The following is a 9,210-nucleotide window of genomic DNA, read 5'->3' as shown; positions in this document are numbered from 1 at the left end:
AATGAGCCACCATGCCTGGGCTAAAAATACTTTTTAAATCATGCACTGGAGACACTTGGAATATTAGGGTAACACAAAACTGATTTTCCGTCTGACAATGACCTAAACACTGAATATTGGCACTAAACTTTTAATAACACTTATTATATTGAATAAAAAAAGAAGTATCAATTTAATTAGCTGTTTAGCCACTTCAGTTTTACCTTTTAGGACTCAGCTTCCTCACCTATAAATTGAAAATCTTAAATAAGATTTCTAAGGCCAGAAGGAAAGAAGGGTCTGTTTTACAAAAATTCTTTAATGTCTGAGAAAACCCAGGTTCTGAAAGTCAATCATGTAACTGCTTTATCTTTACTAGCTATAGGTCAGGTCACTAGTTCTCAAAGTTGGCTGAACACTGAAATCACCTGGGGAGTCTTAAGCCAGAATCCAGGAGATCTGGACATTAGCCAGAAGGTTTAATTGGCTTTGGGTGTGACCTGTACATTGGGAGTTTCAGGAGTGCTCCAGGTGATTCAAATGTGTAGCAAAATTTGAGAAACACAAGTCTAGGTCATGTATTAAAATCATCTAGGTTGCTTCTTAAAAGTGTAGCTGCTTTCTTCCTCTCAACCTTCCTCTGCTGTGTTCACACCTTGCTGGCTCCAGCCTCTGTGGCACATTCCAGCCCTCTAGCCTGTGACCAACAGAGAAAAAAAAATTACATGTTTTCTTGCCCCATAGATACCTTGAGGTGAACAAAAAAATTAAATTTTAGCCATGAGGGAAATCGTGCATATCCAGGCCAGTCACTGTGGCAACCAGATCAGTGCCAAATTCTGGGAAGTGATCAGTGATGAACATGGCATCGACCCTACCAGCACCTACCATGGGGACAGCGATCTGCAGCTGGACCGCATCTCCGTGCACTATGATGAAGCCACAGGTGTAAAGTATGTTCCTCGTGCCATCCTGGTGGATCTAGAACCTGGGACCATGGACTCTGTTTGCTTAGGTCCTTTCGGCCAGATCTTTAGATGAGACAACTTTGTTTCTGGGCAGTCTGGGGCTGGCAACAACTGGGCCAAAGGCCACTACACAGAAGTGGCTTAGCTGGTTGATTCCATCCTGGATGAGGTACTGTAGTGGGAAATCAGAACTGGAGAGACAGATAGGGTTACAGGAGGATTTATTAAGGTGTACAATGGCTAAGAGGACTTGCATCCAGAAAGTCTGAGCCCTGAGCAAAGACAGACAGACCCTTTTAAGTGTCTTGAGGTAAGAAAAATGTGAAGCAGGAAGTGGACTTACAGAAGCAAGAACAAAAGTAGTTAATCATGTGACAGGTCTTATATCTTGGAAAAGGTAAACATGTTTTGCAGCTTGTGCTTGTCTGCCTTGTGACCTTGCAGCTGCTCAGTAAGAAAAACAGGAACTTACAGAACTTATAAAATAAGCAAAGCAGAGATATGGTTAATGTTTCAGAGACAGGCAGTTAATATTCTTTAACTTCAACTTTGGTTGGTGAGGGGTTGTGGGCGGCGGGGCGTGGGGGGGCTGGTTACCAAAAGCCTGTTTCAGCCTAACTTTAAACAGCAATTTTAGGTAATCCTAATAATTTTCTTTTCTTTCATTCCCCTCTTTGGTGCCTTTTATAGATGGATTTTAATAGAAGGCACCACTATCATTTGTTTCTTCTTGGGTTGGCACATATTTTTCCTTGGGTAGAGGCTGATATTTAGTTAAGGCCATTATTTGGGTGGTAGTATGTCTGGCCACAATCGCTTCTACAGTTCACTGTATACTCCTGAATAGAAGAGGCCGAAGACAAGGGAGTACTAAGCATCTGCCAAGGATAAGCATAAACCCTCCTATTAAGGTTTTAAATCCATTGAAAGATGAAAACCATCCTCTGAAAAGGGAGTCTGGAGACCAGCCTTTCCAGGTTTGAACTGGAACATGAGCTAATTTCTGCATCCTAGCAGTGATTTCCATGACAGATTGTCCATTATCATCAATTTCTTTTTTTTTTTTTCTTTTTTTTGAGACGTAGTCTCGCTCTGTCGCCCAGGCTGGAGTGCAGTGGCCGGACCTCAGCTCACTGCAAGCTCCGCCTCCCGGGTTTACGCCATTCTCCTGCCTCAGCCTCCAGAGTAGCTGGGACTACAGGTGCCCGCCACCTCGCCTGGCTATTTTTTTGTATTTTTTAGTAGAGACGGGGTTTCACCGTGTTAGCCAGGATGGTCTCGATCTCCTGACCTCGTGATCTGCCCGTCTTGGCCTCCCAAAGTGCTGGGATTACAGGCTTGAGCCACCGTGCCCGGCCCATTATCATCAATTTCTAGACAGCAATTTGTTAAGTTAAACTTCCCACATACTCCTCCTTCTGAGGCCAGGAGGTAGTTTAGTGCTAACCTATTTTGATAAAGGGCATTTCTCATCTGTGTGGCTTGCATGGCCAGCAAATTCAAGGCCCTTGACATTTCATTGGTTATAACTTCAAGAACAGCCTGTAACCATATGATACAATTTATCACATAAATGGAGGTATGGTACCCCCATGTTTCATCCTCTGCCCAGGTGGCTGGGCCATGGTACTTCATTCTCTCAGGAGGCCATTCATTATTTTTTCTGTCTCCTATATCTATACCCTTTATGTTTGTGTCCTTTTTTGTTATGCTTTTCTTAGCTTTTTAAAAAATATATGGCTCCATGGGCATGTAATGTGGCAAAGGCATAGAGTCAGTAAAAATATTGACCACTTTTCCTTTGGCTGACAGCAGGGCCCTTGTTAGAGCCATCAGTTCTGCATTTTGAGCTGAAGTCCTGGTGGGTAGAGGCTGTGCCTCTACCATGGAATCCCATGTCAGTACTGTATACCCAGCTCAACAGACCCTGTCTGAGACAAATCTGTTTCCATCCATGAAGTACTCAGCATCTGGGCCACCAAGGAGGTGGTCTTTTAAGTCCCTTCAGCTGGAGAACACCTCATCTACTATGTCCACACAGTAATACTGAGGTAGGGGGTGTTTTGGCCTATGGGCAGCAGAGTAGCTAGGTTTAGTGTATTTACAGTCTCTATAATGATGTGAGGATTTTCACATAAGAGTCCTTGATATCTAGTCATTCTTGGGTTTGATGATAGCTAATGATGTTCTCTGATCCATTAAGGTGGTAACTGTGTGTGCCACTTGAATAATCAATTTTTGTCCTAGGGCCAATTGGTTAGCCTCTTGTGACACCAGAGCCGTGGCGGCTAACGTTTTGAAACAAGGAGGCCAGCCTAGTGCCAACAGGTCTAGTTGTTTAGATAAGTATGCCACAGGTCGATGCCACGACCCCATAATTTGAGTTAGGACCCCTATAGCCATTCTTTTCCATTCATTGACATACAGAAAGAAGCCCTTGGTTTGATCTGGCAGTCCTAACCCTGGGGACTGAAACCAGGCCTTTTTAATTTTCTTAAAGGGTTTTTTGGTCAGCCTCCCAAAGGAGGGGCTCCCTTTTTCCCCTCTTTGTGGCTTCATATAGGGGTTTTGCCATAAGTGAGAAGTTTGGAATCCAAATGCGGCAAACACCTGGGGCTCTTAAAAACTTATTTGATGCTGGGTGGTTGGGGTGAGAAGTGCCCACACAGCCCCACTTTCGTTCACTGTCAAGTTCACGTTTCCCATGACTTATTTCAAAACCTAGATATTTGACTCCTTCTGAACAGATCTGTGCCTTTTTCTTAGATACTTTATATTCTGCTTTCCACAAAAGGTGGAGGAGCTTCTTAGTGCCCTGTAGGCAGTCCACTCAAGTAGGGGCTGCAAGTAGATTGTCTATGCACTGCAGCAGGATGCATTTGTCATTAATTGGGTCAAAAGTTCTGAGATGTGATGCGAGCACTTCAAAGATTGGAGGGGAATTCTTGAACCCCTGTGGGAGCCTTGTCCAAGTGTGCTGTGTTTCATCCCAGTGAAATGCAAAGATAGGCTGGCTTATTGGTGCCAGCTAGAGATAAAAGAATGTATTTTTTAGGTCTAAGCAAATAAGCCAGGTTGCACTAGCTGGTGTTTGTCCCATTAAGGTGTATGGGTTGGGCACTACTGGGTGGATTGTCTCCATAACCCAGTTTATAGCACACAAATTCTGCACTGGCTTGTATTTACCAGACGGCTTCTGAACTGGCAATAAAGGAATGTTCCAAGGTGACCTGCATTTAACTATAATTCCATGCTTGAAAAGCTGGTCTATGTGCTTTTGAACACCTCAGATGGCTTCTATGACAATTGGGTATTGGCAAACTCGTACTGGGGAGGCTTCCAGTTTTAGCTCTGTTAGGACTAGTGCCCGATTTACAGCCAGCCCCGGTGGGTTGTCCTTTGCCCACACTCCAGGAATTTTAGTAATTAGCCCATATATTTCAAGAGGTTCTGGCAGTCTTGGCTTAAGTGGTACTTCTGCATAGAGTCTCCACTCCTTGGCCTTTGGGAGTGTGAAGGTTAACACCATAGCCTTTGGCTGACTGAAGTTTAAGGATATGTTTTCTTGTGGCCTGAAGGAAATTTGTGCCTGTAGTTTTTGAAGTCTGTTTCTAGCAAGGGGACTGAGCAGTGTGGGAGGTACAGAAAATTTATGCTGACTTCCCATCCGCCAATAATGCACCTCCTGGACAGACAGAAAGGCCTTTTTTCAGAGATTCCAGTTGCCCTAATAATAGTTGTATAATTCTTGGATAGTGGCCCTACAGGTCGGGTCACTACCGAGTATTCAGCTCCTGTGTCTACCATAAAGTCCATTCATTGGTCCCTGCCTCTACTAAGACCATAGGCTCCTGGGGACTGAAGAGATGGAGCCTGGTCTGCCTCAGTCCTCACAGCCTGCAGCCTTTGCTAGGCTGATCAGGTGAGCGTCTGGCTTTAGAACACAATGGCTGGCAGCTGGTGGCTCTAGCCAAATTCTCTGGTCACAGCTATTTCCTTTATCTTTCTGTGGACATTCATCCTTCCAGTGTCCTTTTGCATAATGCACATTGATCCCTCTCCAGCCTAATCTGGCCTTCAAATCTTGGTCTAGCCTGACCTCTTTCACGGCCACGACTGCGTCCCCTCATTATGCCAGTCTCTCTTTCAACCAGGGCTGCCACCAAGAGCTCGGCCTTTTTCTTAATCCTCTGCTCAGATTCCTTCTTTTCTTCTTGCTCACAGTTGATGTATACCTTGGTAGCCACCTCTATAAGCTCAGTAGCATTTATGCCTGTGAACTCTTCCCATTTTTGAAGCTTTTGCTTAATGTCACACCTTGTGCCTGGCCAACAAATGAGGTACTCACCATGTCCTGATTTTTAACAGCCTCCAGATCAAATAGAGTGTAGAGCCAGTGTGCCTCACAGAGCCTCTTGTAGAACTGACTTCAGGTTTCATTAGCCTTTTGTAGGGCCTCTGAAATCTTTCCTATTGTCATGACCTTCGTCCCACCTGCTTTTATTCCATTTAAGAGTGCTTCTCGGTACCCTCGCAGGTGTTAGAGCTCCCCTGCCTCATTTGGGTCCCAGTTAGAATCTGTCTCTGGGAACAGCTCCTGGGCATAACGCTGGACATCATTTGTACCACCTGGCACATTGTTCTCTAACCACCGGAGAGCTGCTTGTGTCACTCTCCAGTGCTCTACTGTATTAAGCAGTGTCAGAAGGAGCTGCTGGCAGTCTGGCCAGGTGGGGTTATGAGTCAGCAAAATGGACCTCATCAAGTCTATGAGAGCCTGTGGTATCTCCATATGGGAGGAAGTATGTTGTTTCCAATTTAGGTGGTCTGTCATAGAGAAGGGCTGGTAGATGAAAATCCACTGCCCTCCCCCAACTTGGCCTTGTTCATTATAAGTTTGTGCTCAAGTCTCACAGAGGGGCATTTTGTAAGACTCGGGTGCAGCCAGACTGGAGGTAGCTTGCTACATCACCTTGTTTTCCCTCTTTAGCTTTCACAAGCAGGGATTCAGGCTCTCCCCTGTGGGGTGATGCTGGAGACTTGTTTTCTTCTGAGCCTGATTCCTCAAGGGCCATTAGCTCTGTACCCTGTCCTAGCCCTGACAAGGGCAGGTGTAATGGAACATAACAGGAGGAATCTGTTTCCTCTGGAGGTGCTTGTAGGACTGGCTTTTCCTGGCTCTCCTGTTACTTTTTCTTTTCTTCTGAGGTCCCTGGCATAATTGGCTTTTCTATCACCTTAAGCTCATCCTGGGCCACTAAGGCTTTACAATAGTTTGCTAGACAAGGCTATAGCCATCTGGGGCGAGTCTGGACCACATTTAATCAGGAGTCAATGTATATAAATTGATCTGGATGCCAAGGCTATCTGACTCCACTTACCACCCGAAATACATGGCCAACTGCTTCCCTATCTATTGTTCCTTCAGCTGGCCACCTGCATTAAAAGAAGGCCATTTTAATGTTCTCAACCACAGGGGGGTCACTTTAACTCCATAATCTCCTCCAAGACCTTTCTTAAAATTCTTTAACATGCACTCCAATGGAGTAGGTTTCGACAATTTCCTCCCATTCCTCCCTTTATGATGCGTAATCACTCAGCCTTTTGTGTCAGACTGACCAGACCGGTTCAAATTATGGGAGTTTCAGGTACCACTTAGCTAGGAGAGTACCTTATTCCTGTTACGACTGCTGCAGTCATAAGGCAGCTCCTATCAGCCATTTGCAGATCTGCCTAGGCCTGCTCAGTCACACACTTGCTTCGGAGCACAGTCAACAATAAGATCTGTGCCTCCCCACATCACACCCCGCAATGGTCCCTCCTGGAACTGTCTCTTTCACAGACTTTCACACATCTCCTCACTCCCAGTACCTGTTCCTTAATTGGGGTGGCGAGCCACTCTCCTCACCTTCAGTTTTTGTTTCCTTTCCTAAGCCAATTTAGCAAGCCTCTCTCATGTCCTGTGTCAGTGGGGGTGTAAGCTTCATCCGAATTGGTGAGCCATCCTCTCCACCCTCAGCCCCTCTGGGTCAAACTAGTAGTTAAACCCTGGGAGGCAATCAGTCTCCCCTTCTGTGTTTATGGGAGGGGTCCCGTCTTGGGGCCCCAAACCTTACTGTGGTTCTGAAGAATGCACACTGCTGCTGGAACCATCCTGCAACCCCTTTTCTGGTTCTGTTGCACTGTTAGGGAAGGGCTCCGGGACATAGGAGAGCTGATCTCTCTGGGCTGAAGTTTTCCTGTTGTTGCCTAGGGTCTTGGGTCTGCCCCAGCCTGGGCTCCAATCCCACAGGCAAAGGAGACAAAATCTGCCATCTCCAATCCCGGATGAGCCCTCAGAAAATGTACTGGGAAATCAGAACTAGAGAGACCAATAGGGTTACAGGAGGATTAAGGTGTACACTGGCTCAGTGGACTCGCATCCAGAAAGTCTGAGCCCTGAACAGAGAGGGACAGGCCCTTTTAAGCATCTTGAGGCAGGAAAAAGGTGAAGCAGGAAGTGGGCTTACAGAAGCCCAAACAAAAGCAGTTAATCATGTGACAGGTCTTACATCTTAGAAAACATGTTTGCAGCTCGTGCTTATCTGTCTTATTACCTTGTGCTATGCAGCAAGAAAAACAGGAACTTAGAGAGCTTACAAAATATGCAGAGCAGAGACATGGTTAATGTTTCACAGTGAAGCAGTTAATATTCTTTCTTAACTTCAACTTTGGGGTGTTGTGGGAGTGGGGGCAGTGTGGTTACCAGAAGCCTATTTCAGCTTAAACAGCAATTTTAGGTAATCATAATAATTTTCTTTCCTTTCTCTATTTCAGTATGGAAGGAGGCAGAGAACTGTGACTGCCTGCAGGTCTTCTAGGTGACCCACTCGCTGAGTGGGGGGACAGGGTCTGGAATGGACACTCTCATCAGCAAGATCTGAGAAGCATACCTTGATTGCATTGTGAACATCTTCAGTGTTGTGCCTTCACCCAAAAGGACACCATGGTTGAACCCTATAGTATCACACTCTGTCCAGTTGAGAGAAAACTCTGAGACCATCTGCATTGATAATGAAGACCTCTATAACATCTGCTCCCACACTCTGAAGCGGACCACACCAACCTACAGGGATATGATCCCCCTCGTGTCAGCCACCATGAACAGTGTCACCACCTGCCACTGCTTCCCTGGCCAGCTCAATGCTGACCTCTGCAAGTTGGCAGTCAACATGGTCCCTTTCCCACATCTCCATTTCTTTATGTCTGGCTGTTCCCCTCTCGCCATGGAAGCCAGTAGTATCGAGCTCTCTCAATGGCTGAATTCAGCCAGCAGATCTTCAATGGCAAGAACATGATGACTGCCTGTGAACCCCGCCATGGATACTTTCCCATGGCTGCTGTCTTCAGTGGTCAGACGTCCACGAAGGAGGTCAATGAGAAAATGTTTAATCTGCAAAAAAGAACAGCAGCTCCATTGTGGACTGAATCTCCAACAACGTGAAGAACACAGTACGTGACATGCCATCTCATAGCCTGAAAACTTTGGCTGTTTCTATTGGGAACTACATGGCCGTCCAGGAGCTCTTCAAGCACATCTCAGATTAGAGGAAGGGGATCAGGTGGGGACAAGAGACCATCCTTGTTCCCTAAGCCTCCAGAAATATCCTAATCCCCACCTTTTCTTACCCCTGAAAAGGAATTAACATCCCTAACTATGTAGTGGTGTATACTGCCACATCAGCATTTGAGTCTATTCCCAGAGGAGAGGGGAACCCTCCTCCATCTTTTCTGCAACATCTCATATCTTCCTTCTGCTGTTGCTTCCCCATCCCTACACTTGATTTTGTTCTACCCTACATTTGAGATTTCTATGTGTTAAACTTGCTTTTTTTCATATTGAAAAGATGACATTGCCCCAGTAGCCAAAAATGAATGGGATTTCTTTAAAAAAAAAAATAGGTGCAGCTATCCTGTCAGAGACTCAGATTCAGATTCAATGGGTGTGGAATGCAGTCCCCAAATCCACCTTTTAAACAAGTTCCTCCAGCTCTTGGGGCAGGAGATCTCAGAACCACAATTTGAGAAGCATTGTTTGGATGTCAATCTTTGGGCATTCATTTAAGTCTGGTTTCATTTAACTTGTACCATAAGGAACAGATTCTCTAGATTAGGATCCAGCATTGGGGAACTGGGAGGGTGAAGTACATAAGGAGCCAAGAGGCCCTTCCTTCCAAGTACTATGGATTGAGATTTGCTTGAGAAATCAGGGCACTTTTAAGAC

General features: G+C 45.6%; 1 pseudogene; it reads left to right on the top strand.

Moving 5' to 3' along the window:
- Nucleotides 1-759: 759 nt before the first annotated feature.
- On the top strand, nucleotides 760-8,534 carry LOC105513392 (annotated as a pseudogene).
- The last annotated feature ends 676 nt before the right edge of the window (nucleotides 8,535-9,210 follow it).

The sequence above is a fragment of the Colobus angolensis genome, unplaced genomic scaffold, assembly GCF_000951035.1.
Source record: "Colobus angolensis palliatus isolate OR3802 unplaced genomic scaffold, Cang.pa_1.0 Scaffold105, whole genome shotgun sequence".
In the NCBI taxonomy this organism is placed as follows: domain Eukaryota; kingdom Metazoa; phylum Chordata; class Mammalia; order Primates; family Cercopithecidae; genus Colobus; species Colobus angolensis.
The sequence above is the reverse complement of the archived record's forward strand: the minus strand, read 5'-3'. Positions and strand labels throughout refer to the sequence as shown.